Here is a 25,843-nt window from a genome sequence, read left to right as displayed (position 1 = left end):
AACATTCTTTAAGACTGTCTGTAGAGACTGGTACTGATTCCAACTACTGTATGTTTGATTTACTCAGACAACTCTGATAGTCTTCATCGTCCCTATCAGCAGACTTCTTATCATATTCTTGTAAGAGTTTCCTTTGGATGAATTTTACACGGTACAAAAAGAAATTCTGTTCCCTTGTGTTTGTTTTCTTCTTGTAGAGAAGACAAAAACATTAAGAAATTACTTGGGTGTTCATATTGCTTTTGTTACCAACACAAACAGGGAGAAATCAGTCTTTACATTGGCTACACTGTACATATGATTCACTCAGATTGTTTCTCTGTCTCCATAGACAGTAAAGTTGTTGATCATCCTCAGAGTTTTCAATATCAAAGGCTTCTTGGCCTTGGTCTACCACACTATCAACACTTAACACTTTGTCTATGGCTATAATCTAGGGGTTCTTCAACATATATACATACATATATATAACCAGTTACTGAATAAGTATCATTTGCATGGATTAACAAGGTACTTAAATGAGTTAAAAATTAATTACAAACAGATCAAACTCACTACTTACAACCACATACAAAGTACAAGAATGTGGCCTTTAAAACTGTTTAGAGAAACAAGTATCCTAAAATAATTTAATCCCTTAATTTTCACAATAACTACATAGGTTTTAGAAATAAGTTGGTAATATGAGTTACCTTTGTCTGAAAAGAATTAAAATAATGGCTATGGGTTAGGCTAAATGATGTTAATTTATGTACAGGGAATTTGGTTCTTTGAGAAAATGAAGATGAAGAAATGGCCCAAAATAATTTCACAATAAATATATAGCTTTTAGAAAGAAGTTGGCATATTTGCCATATTTACTCTTCACTTATTAAACCCACTGTTAGCTGTGCTGAATGTTAATACTTTTTATAGAGGATATATTCCCTTTGAAATATATATGCCATCAAAAAAGAATAATTTGTGTACCAGCTGAAAATGGCTTCTATTTAAGCAGCCTCTTATTCACATCTGTTTAGCATCTTTATTAACCTATGAATTTAATGGGTTTAATTACTGTGGGTATACTAATGCACTACAACTTTCCTAACTTAATGTAAGCACAACATTTACAGTCAAAAAGAACAAATTCTCACTTCTTACCAAAAGTTAATCATATTACTATTATAATCATATTACTATTATAATCATATTACTATTATAATCACTATATGGCAGGTATTTAAGAATAAGTTATATTTCCTTCTGAAACATTTTACACCAATAAATATAAAATAATTATATAAGATTAACACCACAGGTTTTTCATGTTACAAGTGTAAATATCATGTAAACATTTATCAAAACGTTATTATTAAAAAAAAAAAAGGATAAAAAGAAATACATTTTTCCATAATGAGGATGAAGGCAGTTGGGAAAACACAAAACATTTTTTCATAAGGTTCAAATGTTTGGAAGTACAATTATTTTTGCTTCAGTGAATATCACAATAGTAACTAGTGTTTAATGATCTATATTAGGAGTTAATATATATCCTTATAACACTGTTTTGTTGTGCATGTTAATTGAAATTAATGAAAATAATTATTATTATTAAAACTTAAAATTATCATGAACAACCAATAACATAAAATAGTTACCTTTCATGATAGCAGATGGCAATAAACTATCCAATTTTATTAAAGTTAAGATTCTCATCAAAAGATGACAAAAATGCTTTTCCAATTTCAAAAATGGTTTTCTATATAATAGATGACACAAAAAACAAAGTTAAATTAGTTTTCTTACAGTTGTTTGGAAGCTAAATAATCAGCACTGTATAAGTTATTTACAATATTTTGTACCTGTATAATATACTTCATATTAATACAATTATTCAGCTCTAATTCTAAAGGGTCAAATTATTTTGCATTTATTTCAAATACTTTAATATTTATTCAAAAGATCTTTGATAAATTCTAATATTCGGACCTTTTAATTCCCAAGAACTATCTTGCATTTATTCCAAATAGACTTAAATATTGGATATATCTTAAGAAATACTAATATATAAGCCTAATTCTAGTTTTAAGTAATTTTGTTTCACTGTAATATATGAATGAAATTATAAATAATTCTTTTATTATCCTCATAATAAAGAAACTTTTATTCAGCATTAGTTTGAAGTTGCAACGTATACTAATACTGTTTACAATGTCTTCTATTTCATCTGAAATTAAATTTCAAACTGTATTACCTTCCATGCAATTAGTAAAGTTTCCAGTGATGATAATTGTCCTGGCTTCACAATTTCTATTTTATTTTGCACAGTTTAGTAACTTTCTTGTACTTGTATTAAAAACTTGTTTTTTTGTGAAATTCACCATTGAACATAAGGCTTGGGCTGTGCTTTACAAATTTGCTGCCACTCATTGCTCAAACATGGTTTTATTTTAAATATCAACACCTTACTTCTTTTCTGTGTTAATTTCATTTTTCTGTTCTGCATGACAGTATCAACTAAGTGTTATTCAATAACAATATAAATATAATATAAAACAAATAAAATTGAAAATGAATAAAACAAAGACAAAGCATGTTTCTAAACTGAATGTAATGTTAAGGTGAAATTTATGCTAATTATATCACTGTATTTGTTATCTAAATACTTATGGTTGACTTCATTTTCATTCTGTTTTAATATCATACATTTTTTAAAATTTATTTCTAATATTATCTTTTGGACACTGCATGGCAGTATAATTTTATCCAAAGTTAAATGAAAATAAAGAAAGAACGAAGGTTGAATGGATGCTTAAAAGAATGAAGCACTCCTTATTTGTTACCCACAATCTGAGCAGAACAATCAACTAACTACATCACTGCATGCATCTCAAATTATGATCAACTCGTCATATCACATATGGGCAAATAAGTAAAAATTTCACTCAGAAAACACACAGATGTAATAAATACAAAGTAGATAAGGTTGGAAATAAATAAAACACAATTTGTAACCAAAATATCCTCTCTAGTCTCTATATGCAAATTGCTAATCAATTAATCTTTACACTTTAAGTGATTTTAATAATGAAAAATAGTAAAAAATTCGAAATAGTGACATTGATTAATTAACTACTGTCATGAGTTGTGATGCACATAAATTAATGCAGCCAACATTAATTCATTTAACACAATGGGAAATTATAATAATAGTATTTGAAATAACTGAAAACAGTAACGAGTGGAAACACTAAGTTTGATCAGTTGATGATGTTATCATACTTTTGATTAAGCAAGTTAACTGCCCAGCTCTATAATAAGATCATTTCTGGTTGAATGTTTCACTTCGTTATTATTTTTAATAAATTTCTGGCTACAATGTCCATTTCAATATTTTCTTACAAACAACCACTATGCTGCAAATGAAAGGGCACTGATGTTGACTGCAAGATAGATCAAGATATTGTAGTTTAAAAACACGTCCACACGTTATAATGGTTTATTTGTTAATTATTGGAGATAAAATATAATCAGATTTATGCCGAGTTTAGTAAAACAATGAGTATATTTTGCAAAACAACTTCTACATTGCCAAGAGTCAACTTCAGGAAACAAAATGATATTGATCATCTAGCTATTGAGAACGACTGTTACATTGACACAAACTAATTGCTTAGAGTACTTTATAATTCTGAATTGCTTGAAACTGAGTTAAATGAGTTTTAAAACTTACTAAAAATGTTGAGTCTTCTTCATAGTCTGTAACCTCCTTTGTATGTCATCAAGAGATCATGATGAGTGAAATAATTTTGAGTTAATTAATAAATGCACAATAATTTGATGGTATTAAAATCATGACTGAATTAAAGTATTTCAAATATGTGTAAAACATCATTACAAATAATTTGCATAATGCTGGTTATTTGGCTTGAAAGCAAAATATTTGTTTTCTTTTTGTGTGTTATCTACTATTCGGCAAACTATAAAATTGGAAAAACATTACAGCTTTCTTTAACAAAAACCAAGAGGTATTTTCAATACCTCTGTATTGAAAGGTAACTATTTTATGTTAATGGTTTTTTATCATAATTTTAATTTTTTATAATAAATATGCAAAAAAATGTTTAAAAGATATTTATTGATCTTTTGTATAAATATTTTGTGTTTTGTCAATGGGCTTCGTCTTAATTATTGAAGAACTGTATTTCATTTTACACTTGTTTTCTGAAGTAATATTTAGGTAAATTAAATCTTTTAAATAAATATATACGTGTAATAGGAAAAATCTGTGGTGTTAAGCTCATGTATTTATAGTGTGCATAATAAAATCTGACAAAAAAAGTAACTTCTTTTTTTTTCTTACTTTCCATCTTGTTATGCTTATAATGACGAGTGATTGACAAAATGGTATAAAATGAAAATTGTTCTTTTCCACCATCAATTTTTGTGCTTATATTAACTTATTTAAATTATGAAAGCTGTAACACACAAGTCTGAAGAAAACAAAGAACTTTTGTGTTTTATTAAAAAACATTTTTGGAACATTTAAAAACCTTCAATTTTTTTTATGAAGAAAGTTATTGTTTCGCTTCCGCTTTCATGGACTAAGATAAAAATATTGGCGTTAATTTGAAGTTATATTCTGTGGTTGGTTGTAACTTTGTTGTTGTTTTTCTATGGCATTTATTAAGTAGAAAAGTAATATGAAATCGGAACGTTTCTGCCATCTACGATCTTTAGAGCTAACTATTTTGTTTATTGATGACACTTTGTAGAATGGACGGCAAGAGTAGAGGACGACGTTTCTTCTGCCTGAAGACAAAAAGCAGAAGACTTTCGAAACGTCATCCTCTACACTTGTGTTTCCACAATAGGTAGTCACCATCCATTCTACAAAGTTTTATCATGAATACTCTGCCTGAACAACCTATCAAAGAATATTTCATTTATTGGTTGTTTGTCAGTTTTAAATTTTCACAGTAGAAGGGAATTAATGTTCTTTTTATTAATTGCAATGAATATATGCAAGAATATAGTGTTACAAAGATATGTATTAATTACAACTGCAATGTCATTAAAAACTAGTTTATTTACTATTTTCAGACTTCGTTGAAGGAGAAATGTGAATTTCGAAAATGTTAGTCAAATGCTTGTGTTTTGTCTACTTCATCTTTATTATTTAAGAAATGTATTTCTTATGTTTTTCTAAATAATATTACTTAAGTAAATGAAGTCTTTACAGGAAATCTATGCTTGTAGCATACAATATTCATGGTGTTAAACCTACTAACTTTTATAAATTTATTGCGTGTATAATGTTTCCAAGAGAAAAAATACTTTTTTTTTTAAATAATATCTCACCATCTAGTGGCTTGTAATTCATAAAATAGTAGAGAATGAGTGTTGGTAATTTTCACGGTGTATTTTCTATTCTGCTAAATTGGGAAACATGTAGCATGCAAATATGACCAAAACAGAGAATGGTTTCCAGACATTTTAATGAAAAGTTCAATGGTATTAAAATTGCAGTAATTATTGATTTGAAGCTATCGTTTTTCCAAAAAGTAAGATAAAAGTATTGGTCTTATTATATTGAAGTTATATTTTGTGATATGTTGTTAATACGACTATTACTATTAGTAGCAAGTACAGCTCAGTAAAAAGTGAACAGGTCGTTGTCTGACGACCATAATTTATTTTTGTAATATAGAAATTATGTTCTTTACAGAAAACGATGGCTACCATAATTGTTGTATGTTGGGTGTATGTTAAGTAACCATGTTGAATTATATGTGTGCCTACAAAGCAGCCACTTCAGGATAAGAATATTTCTTGTTCGTATTATAAGTTTGGCTGCTTACCATATGTTTTTTTTTTATCATTGCATTTAAAATGTAAGTCAGAATTTAAAAAATTGTGGCTACATAAGTGTGACTTATTTTACTTTCTAACAACAAACAGAAATAAAGGGTTAATATGGAAAGTGAGTGTTGTTTGAACCAAATATTTAAATATATCTTAGGATGGCCAGTATGGATATTAACATTTTCACTAATAAAGCAGAGAACAATGTTTCGACCTTCTTAGGTCATCATCAGGTTAACAAAGAGAGAGTTTGCAACTGAGCACATGTCTTAGGGAGAAGAGTATAAATGGGTATGGGATTGTAGGGGACATTGCAGTTAGATTTTAGGTTATAAATTAGTATATAGGTATAAAGTTCTTTCTTTGTATTGGTTTAATTTTTATTTTGGTTGTTCCATAAGTTCTTTGATATTTTGTTTGTTTTCCTACTTAGTATCTGGGTGTTTTCTATGGTTATATTGTGTTTGATGTGTAGTGTTCAAAAATGTGTGAAGGTGTTTTTTTGTGTTCTTTGAATCTAACTTCCATTTTTCTGCTTATTTCACCAATATAGAAGTTATGGCATTATATTTTATTAATAATGTTGGTGTTGTGTTTGTCAGTGTAGTTTCTACATAGTATGGTCTTTAGTTTTGTACCTGGTTTTTAAATAAATTTGGTAAGTAATGGAATGTTGTGTTTTGTTATAAGTTTTTTCCAAATGGTTATTTTTTTGCTGATGTTGGGATGTCAAGTTAAATGTTTAATCAAGCAGTGATACAAGTTTCTGTTTCTAAAACAAGCATTACTATGGTATGTTTTAAGTTTGTGGTTTCAATGGAGAGTAATTGACTTTTTACTTGTTTATGAATTTTTAATAGTGACATCTCTCATTTAAAAGCAGGACACCAAATTGATACAAGGAAAATATCAATTTGAAAATCATATTTTATTCAACATGAATTTTACAAGTTACATCCAGCTATTTTCTGTTGTGTAGTAATTATTTTATTACATAATTTGGCACAACAATTACGACTGATAAACATTTATGAAAATATAAATTAAACAGTCAGAAAGTTACCTGTTGAACAGTAAAATTTGATGGTTTTTCCAGAAACAAAAAAATGAGTAAAGGAACTTGATCATGTGCCAAGACAATTTCAAACATTTGTACCATGTTGGTAATAAAAATAAAATTATTAACCCAAGTTGGCATTTCACAAAGTTTTTATGATAAAATGATGCTTATAGATTGGTGAAATTTCTTCCTACAAAATAAGCAAACTTTTCATGCCTTGCTTATTTTCTGACTCAAAACCAAAAGTTATTTCTATATGTTATCAGTTATGAATTTATCAGATATTTAATTTTAAATTATTACCACAGACCCAATCAAGAGGTATAAGTATTCACTTTTGTTTTGGGAAGGGAAAATTGGAAAGAATAATTGTAATGTTGATTTTGACTGGATATTTAATAACATGATAATTTAAGAGAACATTACAACACAGTAATATAACTGGATGAAATATACCAATTATAAAATCATAGCTAGATGAAAAATATTGTAATCCAAAGGTGCATTGTGGACAGAACAACTTTTTTATCATGGCTTTTTAGGAATAACAGTTTACATAAGAATGTGTTAGTTAATTGTTGAAAAAATTTTAACATTATGTTCTTAACCAAATATAATGTATTCAGATTACAATATTGAGAATGTTTGCCTTAGAAACTTTATGTATTACAGATGATTCACATTTCATAACCATAATAATGGCTGAATGTATCAGAGCATGTCCACTGAGGAGGATTTATACCCATGACCCTCCTACTGTGAATCAAGAGCCTTAATCACCAGGCCCCATTATAACTGAAATCATTGGAGTGAAGTGACAACATATAAATTATCAGCTGTAGTTAATGCCTTGCAAGTTATTGAGATTGGAATGGAAATATAATTAAAAAAAATAGTATTTTAATAGAGAAAACATCCTTGAATATATTGGGTGGGGATCCATGGAAAAATTAATCAGTTATAGGTAATTTAACATGAAAAGCAATTCTTAAGAGTATGATGTTCAAGAGCTTGTAAGTGGTGATAAAAGTTTGAATGAACAGAAAGCCAATAAATGAGACATGGTGAAATGTATGTTCTGTAAGTATGTAATAGGAGTGGTTTATCTCAAGGATATTACTGACAACTGACATGCAAAAGAGTAAATAACTTTCTTATTTTGAGCTTTCAAGGCATGATATTTTAAAATAAAATACCAAAATATCTGACTGAATCCAAACACTGAATGGGAACATTGACAATTTGGACATTGAAACAGAAACAAATAAGTTTCAATATAAATCATTTTACATGCCACTAATAGCCAAAAATACTTCAAGAGATTGAATAGCATGATTATATTATCACAATATATTATTCATTATTATTAGGAAGACCAGCTGGTAATTTACTGGTGAAGTTTTCATTTCTTCACTGAAAATAAATTTCAGTAGAGAACATAAAGAATGATGTAAAGGTTTAATTCATTGTCGGAGGCAAATTTTAACATTAAAGAAGAAGCACTAATTCATTGAAAACTTTTGAAGCATTTCAACTGATTTGATTTATATATTGGAGGAGTTTAGCACAGGTCAAAACACACACTTCTTTTAATTGTGTAGTCCTTTCACAAATCTGCAGACCAGATAGCATTGTGCTATCCTGAAGCAATTGGATATATTAAGCATTTTTATGCTATTGCTTTAGTAATTAAGAAAGAAACTAAAAATAATTTACATAATAGAAGTTTCTGGGTGTTGCACGCTTATATGTTAAAATGGCATAGAAGAGTTCACCTGTATTGTGAAATAAGAACTAGTTGATACAGTTAGCTAGCACTGAGAAACAAGAGTTATTAAAAAATACTGCTCAATACATCCATTTGAAGGAAAAAACTTAACAGTCCCATGTTTGTCATGATAAACTGGTAAAGCTAATAAACAAACTAGAATTTGTTTATTTTACAAAATAAACATCACATTTAAAACACAATGTTATACTCAGTGTCCATTTAAGAAATAGGCAAAAACAAAAATCATTGCAGCTGTGTTAACTCAATCATTATTTATACATAATTCAAAGAAATACTGGTATTTTTCTCAAAAGGTTTGATAAACAATAACAATGAAATAGTTTTAGTCACTTATTTACACTAATTTATATTGCACACACACAGTCTTGTTTTGGCTAGGCAGTTTCCATGTTATGAAATATACTCTTCAAAACAAGAAACGCAAAAGGGATATTTTTGTTAAAGAGAAATATATGTAATAACGTTACAAGCTCAGAGTATGTGATGTTACACGTGTTAAGGCACTGATTGTCAGACCAAAATGACAATAAAAGTTGTGCACTTTGAAAACGGAGGAAAACATCGGATTTTTCACTAAAACGCATGCGTGTCCAATAAATTTGTTTGAGAGATCTGCATGTTCTGCAAGTGCAAAACGTACAAAATCCCTATAAAAGTGATGGGTTCTCGGTTTTCATAGCTCAGTGTTAAGCCACCGACATGCAATACAGTTACTCCAAGACTGACTGAAGCACAACGCAACAACGCCATTGGTCGCTTGAAAGCAGGCAAATCTCAATCAGATGTTGCCAGAGCTGTGAATGTCCACCCAAGCACCATCACAAGGCTATGGAATCGTCACCAACAACATGGATCAACTTGTGACCGTCCACAATCTGGCAGACCTTGTGTGACCACGCCCGCACAAGATTGCAACATCCGGTTACATCACCTTCGAGATAGGACCACCACTGTGACGTCTACTGCCTCAACCATACCAGGGCTGCGTGGGATTTCTGATCAGACCGTACGCAACCATCTACGAGATGCAGGAATCCGACCTCGATGTCCAGTCAGAGGCGTCATCCTCACCCAGCAACATCGTCAAGCATGGCTGCAGTGGACTCGGGCACTTCGGGTATGGCCTCATCGACGATGGAGGCATGTTTGGTTCAGCGATGAATCACGTTTTATGCTTCGTAGGCAGGATGGAAGGACCCGTGTTTACCGTCGCCGAGGTGAACGTTTTGCAGCAAACTGTGTGCAGGATGTTGACAGATTTGGTGGTGGCAGCGTCATGATGTGGGCTGCCATCGCCTACAATGCCAGAACAGACCTTTTGCACATTTGAGGGAATCTTACGGCTCAACGATACGTCGACGAGATTCTTAGGCCCCATGTGCAACCCATCATGATGAACGTCAACGACGTTTTTCAACATGACAACGCCCATCCTCACACAGCCCGACTCACCACTGTCTTCTTGAGACACCACAACATCAACGTTCTTCCCTGGCCCTCCAGATCACCAGATTTAAACCCCATCAAACATCTTTGGGACGAATTGGACCGACATCTGCGACGGTGACAACCTCAACCGCAGACTCTACCTCAGCTTGCAGCAGCTTTGCAGGCTGAGTGGACAGCCATTCCACAGGGTGTGATTCGTCATCTCATCGCTTCCATGGGCAGGAAATGCCAAGCAGTTATTGATGCTCACGGGGGGCATACTTGTTATTGACGTTGAGTGACGTTAAACTTCACCTAGTGAGCGTGGACTTCGTCTTTGCAGACTTTGGATGTTCAGCAGTGAATGTGCAAAGTTTCACACATGTCATACAGAACTACCCAGAATAAACTTGTTAACAATTTGTCTCATATTTTGCCTTTTGCGTTTTTTTTTTTGAGAGTATATAATACTACATACATACCATATTACTTTGAATTTAAGATGCATCCCACTTTTAAAAAGGGATTTTCAGGAACAAAATATTTGGATGATAATTAGAAAGGAGAAATGTTTTAAGAGTTTATTAATGAATAAAAATGTTAATAATGTATTTAAAATTAAATATATAAAATATATAAAAAATTTTAAATTTTTATCACAATAATGTTTCTTCCTGCTTTATTTATTTAATCAGAATGCTACTCTTATGTTTCTTCTGACTCACTGTTATATTCTGAAATTAAAGCATCTTCATCACTTGATTCACTACTGTCCCAAAGAATGTCATCTTGTGTTCCATCTTACACATTGGATAAACATTTTAAAAACAATTTTCTAATAATACTGTCTGATACTTCTTTCCAAGCTATTGAAATCCACTCCACTATTATTAATGCCAAAACCCTTTTTATTATACCACTCGGTGTCAAAGTATGATTGTCTTTATTCAGCTAAGCATCATAATGCTTACGGGTATGATCTTTGAATAACTTATTAATGGACATATCAAGAGGTTGTAACCGACTTCTCAATCCACCAGACATTATCACCAGATCACTGGTTTTGTTCCTTAACCTACTCTTGATTTTATCAGAGAGATGGCCACGAAATGCATTCATTATAAGCATGCTCTGTTGCTTTAATAATGCACCAGGCTGGCATACACATCCCAACCACTCTTATTTTAACTCTGATGTCATCCATGCATGTTTTTGTGCACAAACTATTACATTTTTGCAACATTTTCTTTTGGCAATGTTTTTCCTGTTTAATATGACATATGGTGGTAATTTATTTCCATCTGCAGTTAAACATAGCATGACACTAATTCTTAACTTTGATTGTCATCTGTTTTTCTCCTTTGGAATTTACAGTGTAGTTGAGTGGCATGCCAAAAAACTGCCATTTCATCTGCATTTTGTTCACACCCTTTTACAACTTAAGAACAGACCACAGATGTGAGAATTTAAAAAAAATTTTTTTTTGTTCTTTTAAATCCTAAAAATGTTTCAGTTTTAAGTTATATATATTTAAAGGCATGGAACGTTTCTTGTATGACAAAACACAAAGAAAGCCTAGTTAAGAATAGAGAGTAATGATAACCATTAGTTATATATTCCAATATATATAATGTGAATCAAATCTATATTTATTGAATAGGAAAGTTATGCTCATGAAGAAAAATTAACATTGTCCATCAATATGGTTTTTCTCAAGTGGTTTATAAACTGTGTGTTACAACTTTACCAATAGAGAATAATTAAAAACATTAAAACACAAACACTGCATGTAGTGGCATGGATGTTACACAAATCAAGGTAAAGGGTTGGAACATCATGAGTGATAAATGTTCAGAAACCACTCCTCTATAGACTATACATGGAAATTGAATTAACCACTCTCTTGCTGAGGTCAAATAACTTACAGAACTGTTCATACAAACTAGTTAGAAAGAGGCAATTGTATGGAAAAGTAACACCCAAAAATAATTTACTTATCACAAATTAAAACACAGATACAGCAAATCCTTAACATTTATTACCAGTACTACAGTTCTAACTTACCAATTGGTGAAAAATGCTTTCTACACGTAAGCCATATTTTTGATTTAACATCATTTCTGAGTTCTTCTGAATCTTTAAAATCCAAATAGAAGCATACAAAAACACACAAATTAATTTCGTGAATTTATATTCAAAAGGACAAATTATATGCTATGCATTTATTTATATTATAAAGAATAATAGAACACACAAAGACACTCCTAGTTTAATTTCATTCTGTAAACTTAGATGAATCAGAGAAAAGTTGCCAATAAATGCTAAAACAAGAATCTGTGTAAAGAAGTTTAAATATACCACAGGTTTAGATATCTTTTTCCAAAGATCACTGAAACTTCAATTATTCAAATTTTCAATAATATAGAGAACAATCAAACAAATGAAGCTGATTTCATACTGCACTTCTTGAATATTTCTTGGACCTTTTAGACTCTTTATAAACAAAGAGAAAGTTATACTATATAATTAACATAGGTTTACACACACAAAAATTTAAATTTCTGACCAACTCAGTTTTCAAAGCCTAATTTGCCACCTTAAGATGTGGATTTCTCCAGTTATACCATAAATGAGAAATTGTATTTTTAACATTCACCTCTACCTTGTTTCTAACTAAAATTTATGCTTTAAAGAGGGTCACAAGAAATATTTCTCCATTATATGTTGTATCAGAAAGATCTAAATCACAACCTGTATAATTTACTGCTCTCATAGCAGTAACATCTTTGTGTACAATATAACCCTTCTTGTATGCATGTTTTCAAAGTAACTTGTTACAAAGTTGGAAATGTATGTTTCACTCAAAAACTTTGGCAGTATCTTTACTTACAGAAGTTATACTAGAAGGTAAACACTTCTCACATGCATGAAGTAAATAACTGCATGTAATATTAACTGAGAAAAATCTTTATTATATCAGAAAAAGTTTCACCTACATGGAAATTTTACATTATAATGAGACCGTGCAAAATTTCTAAAGATGTTGCCTGTTAGTATGATTAAATTTTCTTAACACAAAAACCTTTATTTTTTTAAATAAATTAAAGTATTACTAGTATACAAAATTTAAATATGTAATTATTGTTCCAAGGATTAGGCCTTTTGCGACAGGTCAAAGGCCATGTCATCTCGTTTGTCATCTTGCATTCAAAATTTTATTGAATTAACATTTTATGAATTTATGTCAAGAAGTTTAGAATCCAACTGTAGATTATAATTCAAACTTTAATATTATATATGAGTTAATTTCTTAATTTCAAACTACGTGTTAAAAGAACACATCTAAATATAGATTTTAGTGAGTAATGTGGTATGTTTGTTTGCTTCTGTATTTTGCACAAAGCTACGTGAGGGCTGTCTGCACTAGCCATCCCTAATTTAGTAGTGTAAGACCAGAAGGAAAGCAGCTAGTTATCACCACCTACTGCCAACTCTTGGGCTACTCTTTTACTATTGAATAGTGGGATTGACAATCACATTGTAATACTCTACAGCTGAAAGGGTGAGCATGACACTCAGGTCACGAGTTGAGTGCCTTAATCACCTGGCAATGCTGGGCCCATGAAGTATGTTGAATGCAGCACTGTTTAAAATTAAATGTTTATGATGTCAAAATACTAAGTCTATAATTTCATAAAAATTAGGGATTATAATTACTTATATTATCAAGCTAGATTGTTAAAAAAAACGTGTATCTTTTCTTTTAATTTTGCTGAGATATGGCTTATGTGCTGAATCAAACACAGTGACCCTGTTCACCTCTTTCCATTTTTTTAAATGGTCCCTTATGTACTCTTACTACAGAAAATGACATGTAATAACCAATCAATAGTTTAGAATGTCCCCAGAGTGGTTTTTCTCAGCCATTTTAATCTGTGAAAAGGCTACCACATTCTTTCTATCAAAGTTTCCAAGGGGGTAGGGTTCCCTTGTTAGTCTGCTCGATGTTTCATATTTTTTAAAATCTAAATACATTTAGTTACTAAGCATAATACATTATAGTAGAATTCTAAGGTATAAGAATAGTTATTCAACCATACATATAAAATCTAAATTTTTTTTATATCCTCCACATGGAAAATTTTAAAAGGCTTAGCAACCTATGTCTCGTAACCACCAAGGTTGTAACATGAAGAGATAACTGTTTAGTTTACCTTTCGATTTATTATTTTATATTTGAAGAAAAAGAAGTTTAATAATTTATTTCTAATTAGTAATAATCTATACACATATATGTAATATATAATAATTGAAATGTGACAATATTATACTAGTCCATTAAAATACAACCAAGACAGGGAAGACTAAACGTCAGTCTTATATTACTGGATAATTAACATGTGTACATGCACTGTGTTATTGTAAGTTATGTAATGTTAGCTAAGCATAACTGGAAGTTCAATATAATAAAAAATAAATATATATGTAGATATATAGTGTTATGAGGCTTTAGCTACTTCAACTAAATATTTGTATTTTCATGTTATATGTAGTCATTCTAGCATGAGAAAAGCATAATTTATATTTAATTCATAATTTTTTATGACAGCTATGAGGCTAGCTAAGTGACAAACCCAACATAGAGTACAGAAAATAAAGCACATAGTCTTCTGAAAACAAATGCTTGAAATGTATTTAGGAGGTTTTAGAGATTATACAAATAATTTGAGATTTTTGGGATGAAGAATAGCTTTTTTAACCTATTCAGTGCCGTAGATGAGATAACTCGTCCAAGCCAATCAGTAACACAGTGCCACGAACGAGTTAATTCGTTCTCAATAATACCTAATGCTAGATGTAAGCACCATACATGCATTTGACCTACTTTCAAATTGTTTCACTTTCGATCCAAAATGGCATCATAAAAAAGTAACAAAATGAAGAAGCATTAAAGTTGCATTGTAACAGCTGAAATACTTGGCAGTCAACAGGTTAATCATAACATGAAATCACTTTGCACTCAGACTAATAATGAAACAGACTATTTTCACAAACAAATCTTTAGTAAAATATATTTTATTAAAAAATCTGATTTTTTGTAAACAATATACATGTAATCTTCACAAAAAGGCTGCTAAATTTTGTGATATGCTGTATCAAAGGTTATAGTACAAATATTTAACATATGAAAATGTGTAGACGAACTAAATTATGTTATACCAAGCCCATTACAAATGGATTAATCCAGGTACTTGTTTAAACATACAACCTGTGTTGTTTCTATGCAAGTTTTGCAGCCACACACATTCACAGTATTTGCAAGTAGTCTCAACATGCTGATGACCTCAGTGATCATGGCAGCCAATAAGTCTACAGCTCAAATAACTAACTAGTAGCACACTAGTCTTATGATCCATTAGGGCTGATAGTTTAAAAATCCCCCCACCCCAATTAATTGAATAAATTAGAGGGAACACTGCATGTGACTATTTTTTTCAGCAGTCAAATATAAAAAAGTCTAAAATTGCAACTGCTATGTAAGTGAATAAGTAAAATTTGTTTTCCTTATAATAACCTTTGATTACATTAGGTCAATAAAGAAAACTTATTTTGGCTACAGAGAATGAATGGATGTTAACTGCATAAACAGTTATATGGAGTTAATTTCTGGGCCACAACTACATCTTTGATATACAAGGCAGTTGCATCAGTAATACATGCTTTAACAGTTCTGTCCAAGTAAGCTCAAAACAGAGCTTAAACAATAATGCCTCAAGAATGTGTAGTTCCCTACAGTTAATGATAGGCAACATGATAGAACAAACTATCCTTTTCTTGACCTTGTACTCTCCCATCTTAAGGAATGCTTTCCCAAAGAGCTTCTTCGACCATTAGCAACTTATCTTAAGTTATAAGGAAACTCAAAAAACTAAATCTTTAAATGAAGTTTGATTTGTTAGAACAGCAGTAAAGATGATACATGCAATTTTTTTTTTATTTGACTGCAAATCTGATAGATGTAAATCTAAGTTCAGCAATGTCTGCTCTGTTCCATAAGGAGTACAACTGGAGATCTTCCTCAGTGTATCTGCTGTTTTGCAATCACTTCAGTCTCTGTCAGTAAGCTAATAAATGTGAAATATTCTTTCTGTCATGTGAAGATTTTTAAACTTGGCACAATAGTATGGAAAAAAATATCTAATGATTTATCCTTACTTCACATTCATTGGAATGAAATTGTGGGTGATACCAGTCTAGAAAACCTCTTACGAAAGGTTAAGTATTTGTGCAACTTAAAACTTAGCAACTGTTTAGTGACTAAGTTAGTACTGTTCATTAGAACACTTTAATGCATGCAATACATATAAAACCCTTTTTCATCAATGTATTTTAGTGTTTGCAATAAAAGTACTTATGTTTTTTTGTTACATTTAGTGTCCACAGAAAGAAAGTTAAGGATACTTGAAGGTTGTTCACATACATGCACATCTAATTATCGATTCTAACACATCCCCTCTCAATATTATATGGATTTGTCCCATATCCCCATCTAAAGAAGAGGGAGGACCTTTCCTTCTTCAGCTATGCTGATCAGGATATTGACACATTTCAGTGGTAAATAAATCCTGTTTATGGTTCTAAAACCTTGGTAATACAACCTTGCACAATAATATGTTAATCATGAATAACGTAACTTGAAGATTTTTTTAAACAAAATTAACTTACCATATAGCATACTGTACTTCTTCCCGAAAATCCAGGCTTGTTTTTCAGTTCATGGAAAATCTTCAAAGTTAAATACTCCAGTTTTGTGTGTTATACATGCTAAAAAGCAAAAGTTTTTCACTTAAATCTCTCACATATGTTTTATCCAGAGTCATGTGTAAAATATATGATTTAACATTTAGCCTAATTTAAATCATTAATATATATAATATAAATCATATAATATAAAAATATATAAAAGTTAGTACACATTCTCTAAAAAAAAGATATATTTTAAAAACTAATTAAACAGGTCATTGAAATTATAAGAAAATGAAGACTTGTTCTGAAAAAAAACAGACTTAACATTTTTCCCTACCTGAAAATGTGGCTAGATATTAACTATTTGCATCACCAAAAGCTATTACCTTGTGTGCAACTACAATGAAATATCCTGCACATATTCCCTACTCCTATGTATGTCTCTGCATAGAGTATCAATCAGCCAAGGACAATCATCATAATGCTGTAACCCTACACCAATAACATAGCTACATGATCTTCAGATGACCTCCACATGCAGTAATCCCCATGAGAACCAGCAAATAATCATGGGCTACTTTTTGACAGGAACAGAAAATGCATTGAAAGTAAGACAAAGGGTGGTAGAGGTAGATAAATAATCATCTAAGGTACTTTTTAAAATGTTAACTTCAGAAATACAATATACCATTCAGCATCACCAAGAGCTAAAGTCTCACATTCAAAATGGTAGAGAGGATTGTGCTAATCATTTATAAAGATGAGTTCCTTTCAGAAATAGCAACAAAAAGGAAAATTCAATAGAGTGCAACTCCCACAAGACTGCAGGGGAGACTAGTGAGGCAACAGCAGCACCTAGTTGGAGACCACATACTTCTCAACCAGAGAACACTCCTTACACAACTTGTTTTAATTCATTTAATCATAGGATACATTTACATCAGAGAGATATTTATAATAAAGAGCACTGAGTAAATCCATTGTCACTGGTAATGGGTCTCAAAGGAAGGCAAACTTGAGAATGTGTAGTGTGGCTGGAGCATTAGGCCATTCTAACTTGAAGTACTTACATGGGACATATATCACAACAAAAGGTGGAAAAACAGGGCTCTTGTCTACATCCTGAAGTAAATCCAAGTCTCATCTTCAAGGTCACATTTACAGAGATGTTATATGGTGGATATTATAAGGGGTTGTCCTATACTACGCTTCCAGTTTACACTCCAAACCAATCAACTTATTTCTTTCCAGGGGAAGATACAAGTTGCAGAGCAATATCTCCATATCCACATCCCTAGAAGAATAAAAAGGGAGGGAAAATGTACATAGAATACCACATAGTTGGTGTGGACCACTGTTATCAGTTACAATCATCTGGAATATGTTACTTCAATTAAAGACAGACAAAGTGTTTTGTGAAAAGTGCAAAAAACAATGATGTCAATTACAGGGATATAACTGATGAGACTGCTTTTTCCAAGGTTTAAAAAAAAAAACATCTCAGTGGTTGGCATTGAGCAGGGACAGACAGGTCTATCTCTTTCTCTTTTTCCCTGCTCAATTAAGATTTTATGTAAGTAATTCCTATGAGGCAATGACAGCCACTTGGTAGGTTCCAAAGATACCAAGCATATGGAGCAAAGTGTGTGTGTGTGTGTGTGTAACTCCCAAGAACAAATGTTACACAAGAAAGTACACTTTGCACTTTCCTCCTTATGCTTGGTACCTTGGTATATATCTATATTATATTTGGCATATGTTATTGAAAGTAGTTCAATGTAAAAATGTGGTGTCTAGAAAAAAGAAATTGTGGCAAGGTGGATTAAAAAAAATGCAACAAGGACAACAGCAGTGTGACTCCAAATAAAGAAATGCAATTGATTAAGGTGACTTAAATCTAAAAAAAACAGTAAAAAATAACTCAAGCAGTGCCAGGACGGAATAAGCTTGTGATCATGTACTTGGACTCTGGGTTTACTGCACATGGAAGTCATGTTGCCTTTCTATTGGTGGAAAAGTATAGCATTATCACAATGTTATAAGCGGGCACTATATGCATTAACACATGTAGGAGTGAAAATCTGTTTAAAACTTATATGTGCAAGAAATTCCATGACACTTGTGCAAAAGATAATAGTTCTTTGAGATGTGGAAAGGTATGCAACACTTCCTAAACAATCTTTATTAATTTGCAACATGAAAGAGTATTAGATGGTTTTTATTTTAATAATGTACTGTTATCACAACATTCAAATCATAAATTTACTATTTCTAAATCAGTGTTTCACACACTAAACAACAAGGTCATTGACCACAGTGCAAAGATAAGCTTTGCTAACAAAGTATATTTGTGTGGACAAATGCACTAAGTCCATAGAAAAAAGTATACAAAATGAAGGAAGGTTAGTCAGTTACACAAAGGAAACTAAAACTTCAAAATAAACAAGGTTTAACAAAATACAAATTTCAGAACCAGTGTAAAACAAAATTACTCTTTGATAGCTGTATCTGTGACATTTAATTTGGTAAAGCTCACATATGTAACTTAAAAATAAAATGCAATTAAACAACACGATAAATTTGAAATCCAGGATAAAAAGAAGATGCACAATGAAAATAAAACTACATGTTCAAGGGTGGTAAAATTGAAAATTACAATAGAAATTATGCAAATAATTGAAAACTGGGGATAAAAATCAAACTAATTCAACCCAGTTACACTTACCTCACAATAAAGCTTTGAAATAATATATTTAAAAATTTAAATAGACTCAAAAGTGAAATTAAATACAAAATTGCAGAAACAAAGACAAAACAAAATTACAGGTTGAAGAAAGAATTGTTACACAACACACACATACAAAAATCTATAATTCATGAGTGCTATAAAATAATACAAAAATTCTTCTGGAGAAAGAACAAGAAACATTGACATACACATTCAGAGGGATGAAAGAAAACTATTTAAAGTCTTTGCTGGCTTCCTCTTTTAGGAAAACCTCTCAAGGAGAGATTCTCTAGTCTCTAAGCCAGTCCTACAGTTGTGTGTTATTAATCCATAATCACCTTTATTTTTATGTTCATTCTCCTACTTATCCAATGATTTTTTTTCTCCTAAGAACTAGCAGTGGCTTGTCATGATTCTACTGTGCCTGTAAAAAACTTTGTTTCCTGCTGGGCATACAGTACAATAATCTTTTATTGATGAAGAGAAACCCACTTGAAATAAAAATGTATCTCGGAACGGCTGGTATAGGTAGTCCAATAAAGCAGTGGCTTGTCATGATTCTACTGTGCCTGTCAAAAACTTTGTTTCCTGCTGGGCATACAGTACAATAATCTTTTATTGATGAAGAGAAACCCACTTGAAATAAAAATGTATCTCGGAATGGCTGGTATAGGTAGTAACACTTTTACTAATAAGGAAAGAACAACATTTCGACCTTCCTAGGTTATCTTCAGCTTAAGAAAGAGTTAGCAACATCAATAAACTCAACAGTAAGAACAACAAGGAAAAGAAGGTCTGCAACAACAAAAAAAGACACAAACACAATGAACCACTAATAAACCTCAAAATTAACAGATCCAACCAGAAAGTAAGTAATGAAAAAATACATTACTCAACAAGGAACTAACTTTGCAGTAACACCTAGAAATATTCCATCCACTGAAATGAAAGCCTGTCTGGAAGACCTAGCCAAAAGACTGGTGATCCACTCTAGACAAATTGAAAACATCAACAAAACAATGTGAAACAACCACCAGATAGAAGACAACTTTGACAACAATTCCATCAACAACCTATCTTTCCAGGTAGAGCTGAAAACATCTATTTCCCCAAAACACCTTCAACAGTATCTTGAACAACCTTTCCAAAGAATTTTCACACAAAACTATCAAAATAATTTCACAAAAAACTGAAAAAAACAACCTCACAAAAAAATACATTATTTCTATAAACAACTTAATACAATACAAAAACATCAAAATTCTAAAAGCAGATAATGGCAATGCTATAGTATAATGAACACAAATGAATACATTCAATAAATGAACAACATTTTATCAGATACAACCAAATGTAAACTACTAAACACAAATCCAACAAAAACACATGAAAACTAATTATACAAAATACTACTAAAAATGAAAAAAACCCAACACAATATCAGAAAACCATAACTGTATGGCAACCCCAAACCTCACAAACCCAACTGTCCACTATGACCCATAATGTCAACCTATGAATCATTTAACTACAGCCTTGGTAAATATATAGCATGGGCATTTTCTAAATATGTAACATCAGCTGACTCCATTTTCAAAGACTTTTAACTTTAAGTATATTCTTAATCAACTAAGTCATAAAGCCTTAATGGCCAGTTTGATGTAATCTCCCTCTTCACAGAAGTCCCAACAACTGAAGCCTGCAAGATAGCTTTATAACTTCATATCCAAGACCCCAAACCACTGATACACATCCCCAGCAACTAATTAGCAGAACTTACAGAATTTACTACCACCAAAACTACCTTCAAATAAATGGCCTAAGTATGGGGAATCCCGTGTAACCAGTTCTAGCCAACATTTTTATGGCACAGGTTGAATCACAAGAGATCAATTCAACCTTACATCCACCACAAAACTGGTACAGGTATGTTGATGATACAACTGCTGAATTCACATCTACAGAACACACACTTACTAGTTTTTTCAATCATGTTAACTCAATACACCCCCAACATTAAGTTCACCTGAGAACAGGAACAAAAAACCAAAAAAACAACCAAATAGCATTTCTTAACCTCAAAATCACTAGAACTGATACACAATTCAAAACAGAAATCTATTAAATAATCACCCATACTAGATTATACATTCCCTGGTACTCAGCACATGAAACAAAACAAGAACTCAACATATTAAGAATAAACACAGCCACAAAACTATGAACACCTGATAAAATTAAGTATGAAAGCAACAAAATAAAACAACACTTCATCAACATCAACTAATTTCTTCAAGAAAATCATGGAAAAAATATATACGCACACACCTAGATCAACAACAACAAATCCCAAGATACAACAAACTACAAAACCTTACACTGCTGCATACCATACGTTTCCAACATAAGCTAAAAAAATAACAAACATTCAGAAAAAACTTAAAACACAACATTCCAGTAAACACCAAATTTATTCAAAAGCCAGATGCAAAACTAAAGTTCATACTGTGTAGAAACTACACTGACAAACACAACACCAACATAATTTGCAAAATACAATGCAACAACTGCCACAACTTCTATATTGGAGAAACAAGCAGAAAATGGAAAATAGATACCAATAACACAAAAAAACACCTTCACACATTTTTGAATACTACAAGTCAAATAAACAAACATAACCATAGAAAACACCCAGATACTAAGTAGGGAAACAAATATAAACAAATGTAAAATCAAGGAAGCCCTACTTATACAGCAACTAAAACCAAAATTAAATCAATATAAAGGAACACCTTCATAGTTATACTAATTATTAACCTAACATCCAACTGCAATATCCCCTACAATCCCATACCCATTTATACTCTCGTCCCTAAGACATATCTGGCAATGGTCACTTGCAAACTCTCTTTCTTAATCTGAAGATGACCTAGGAAGATTGAAATGTTGTTCTCTCATTATCAATAAAAGTGTTAATACCCATACCAGCCTTTCTAAGATACAGAAGCACCATCTGTTTTCTTCTATGCCATTATATATCCCCTTCCATAAAACACTTAGACTTATCAAGATGGTGGTTGTGGCAACATCTACCAAATTTGCAAGTGTTGGTACTTTATTCACTGTATCTAGAAGCACTGTATAGAAATGTGCTATATTTTAATTACATAGCTGATAGTTGTACAATAGTGTCAATTACACTGCATTCTACTTTTTCAAAAGGAAACAGTCACTAGAGCACTGGCAAAGTCAACATAGTTTGCAACATGTGAAAAAACATTGGACAGTTTCTTAGACACACTTCTTGTCCAAAGTCTCTAAAACAATAAAAGTGGTCATGATTATTTTTCTTGTGGTAACAGCTAGCACTGAAACTACCAAGGCAGTTCATCTTCTGATATTTCAGTGAGTGATATGTGATAAAAAATGACATGATTAATCACTTCAGAACTTTTTATTAAAAGGTTTCAAGATGATATCTCAAAGATTGTAACATAGTTTAAAATTAATATTCCTGTCTGAAATATGTCCCTGACACCAACAGATGAACAGTCCAACAGACAGCTTAAGCTTCAATAAAGCAAGAATCATAATTCTTACAGTCTTTTGGCACATGAGAATTCCTAGACATCATCAACAGTCCCACCAGCCATCAATATTTTACTCAATGATAACAACTGTCATATCATTATAAATGAAACTCTACTCAACAGCTTGAAAAGAAAGAGTTGCAACTCCATAACATGATCAAATCCTGCATGTTTACACTGTAGAGAGTCTTCTGAATGGTTGGATCTACCATAAAATTGGTTAACCTTTGTCTAACTCATTATGAACAAGCAAAAAGTGACTATAGAATTTTCCTCTTAACTGCTGGTTTGAGATCAAAACACAGTTCTCACAATGTTCTCAGACTCATTAATCTCTTCAAACTTTAAATGTTTTTTATTTACCCAATACATTCAAAGAGCACACTCTGTTTCCCATTTCAAACTTTCACTCCTTGACATGTTCACTTATAAATTCACGTGTATGTACTATCACAAATCTCAACTTTTCAGCAAGTTTCTGTGACACACCTGCACTAGAATGCAGAGCACATGCCACATTGATAGAAAGCCAACAGCACCAGTAACTATAAGTCTGGTAAACAATCAGTCAACCATTTCTCTATTCATGACAGCATAAGCTCAGTGTAGGATATTAAAAGTAAATTATGAATTTTCATACCTGAACCTATATCAGTAAAATACATTTGTACACTACATACAGCTGTAAAATGGTTAAGATATAACCACACATGCACTATACCTAAGTTTTTATAATTAAAACATGAACAATAAATGTTTTAAAAAACACAAATACAAATGCACTTGCTTAAATATGACTGGAAATAGATATCCGTACAACTATTATCATTAAATTTCATAACAATGACAGGTACTATTGATTCCCATATTTCGTGATTTATTCCACAGTCTTCATGGAAATTACTTAAATTTCCTTCACTACATAGTAATGGTGTTAGTGCTTTAAATATAGTCTTAGCACTAGTGAAAAGATGTTCCAAGTTTTTTTTAAATATATATACACACATACACACGATGTACATTCATTTATGTTTCCTCATATTTAATTTTATCCATTCAAAAGTCAAACCAAAACAATGATTCAGGACAGTTTTGGAACATAATGTCAAGGTATGTGAACCTGTTACAAACAAGAACAGCTGAAGACTGTTTAAATATACAATAATACACAGTAAAGAAGCTGTAAGACACAAGCATCTAACAAAATATATAGAAAGAAAGGATCATATCAGATTCAAACAGAGGTATAAGTTAGAGAAAGACCTTCCCTCTGTTGGTTCAATCAAATCACATTAGACACTGGCATTCTGAAACAGTAAAATATTTTATTACACAAAGACTCGACAAAACAACAACAAAATATTTACTGAGCGTATGGTTACAACGTTTCATCAGGTTAAACTAATATTACTGATAGTAATAAACAAATTTTTCTGTTACAATGACAACGTATTTCCTTAGTATAAGTAATTTAGTCAACAGTTTGACATCATTAACATTATATAACAAAAGACAATACGCGAGTGCACATCTCATATTAAATTACAAAGATAAAAAATCCAATAATTTCTTGAGCAAGTCGTGACACTGCTCGTTTTATTACAGTTTATCTTTTAATTTAAGTTAGAGTATACACATGTAACAGAAATGCAATTTATACATGGAATCACATGACAAACTACGAACATACATAATAATTGACACCAATAAATATACCTGATGATGAAAAGGTGTTCAAAGCAGCATACAGTTACAAAACCATCATTGCTATTATTATGTATTTTGACAAACAACTCACTTAATGAACAAACTATGTACACTGTGTAAAAAACAAAAACATTAAAAACATACCAAACAACACGTCAGCCACCATTTTGAAGCCTAACTTCAAGTACTCGTTACACTTAACTTTTTTTTCTTTTTATTTTTGGAATTTCGCACAAAGCTACTTGAGGGCTATCTGTGCTAGCCGTCCCTAATTTATCAGTGTAAGACTAGAGGGAAGGCAGCTAGTCATCACCACCCACCGCCAACTCTTGGGCTACTCTTTTACCAACGAATAGTGGGATTGATCGAACATTATACGCCCCCACGGCTGGGAGAGCGAGCATGTTTAGCGCGACGCAGGCGCGAACCCGCGACCCTCGGATTACGAGTCGCACGCCTTACGCGCTTGGCCATGCCAGGCCTACACTTAACTCTCACAAATACAGTAAGATAATCTTGTGATAAACACAAATATACTCAGATACCTAACGTGTAATAGCTGAAACAGGTGTATTTGTTGCAAGAATAGAGTGAACTGCCTACTTTCCTGTGATTAATTTATTCTATTTCATTTTGAAATTATACGTATACATAAGATGTGTAGATACGCTGTTTGAACAGTTCTAATATAATACAGGAAATAATCAAGTAATTTTAACATTAAAAAATTCCAAGATCCACAGATCTCCAATATAAATTGCCCTCCCCTATCTTCAAAAACAGAAAAACTATAAAAACATGATTGCTTTCGTAAACAGATTATAGGGTTTTCATCACTTTTGTTTCAAGACCTCTTGAACCTACATGCTTTTCTGACATCATTAATTCAAGGATCGAACTCATTGAATCGTTCACAACAGTAAATCAGGAGGAAAGTTGGT

At 31.6% G+C, this 25,843-nt stretch overlaps 1 long non-coding RNA gene across 2 annotated transcripts in view; it reads right to left on the bottom strand.

Annotated features, from left to right (window-relative positions):
• Nucleotides 1-25,375, bottom strand: part of LOC143253366 (uncharacterized) — a 32,975-nt gene extending 7,600 nt beyond the window's left edge. For both annotated transcript variants that reach the window (XR_013029546.1, XR_013029527.1), the window contains exons 1-3: nt 25,047-25,375; nt 16,854-16,952; nt 12,192-12,263 (exon numbers count right to left, since the gene is read on the bottom strand). This is a non-coding gene — a long non-coding RNA (uncharacterized LOC143253366). The remainder of the gene's footprint in view (nt 1-12,191; nt 12,264-16,853; nt 16,953-25,046) is intronic.
• Between the last annotated feature and the right edge of the window lie 468 nt (nt 25,376-25,843).

This window comes from Tachypleus tridentatus, chromosome 1 (assembly GCF_004210375.1).
Source record: "Tachypleus tridentatus isolate NWPU-2018 chromosome 1, ASM421037v1, whole genome shotgun sequence".
Classification (NCBI taxonomy): Eukaryota; Metazoa; Arthropoda; class Merostomata; order Xiphosura; family Limulidae; genus Tachypleus; species Tachypleus tridentatus.
Note: the sequence above shows the minus strand (reverse complement) of the source record. Positions and strands in the feature narration are given on the sequence as shown.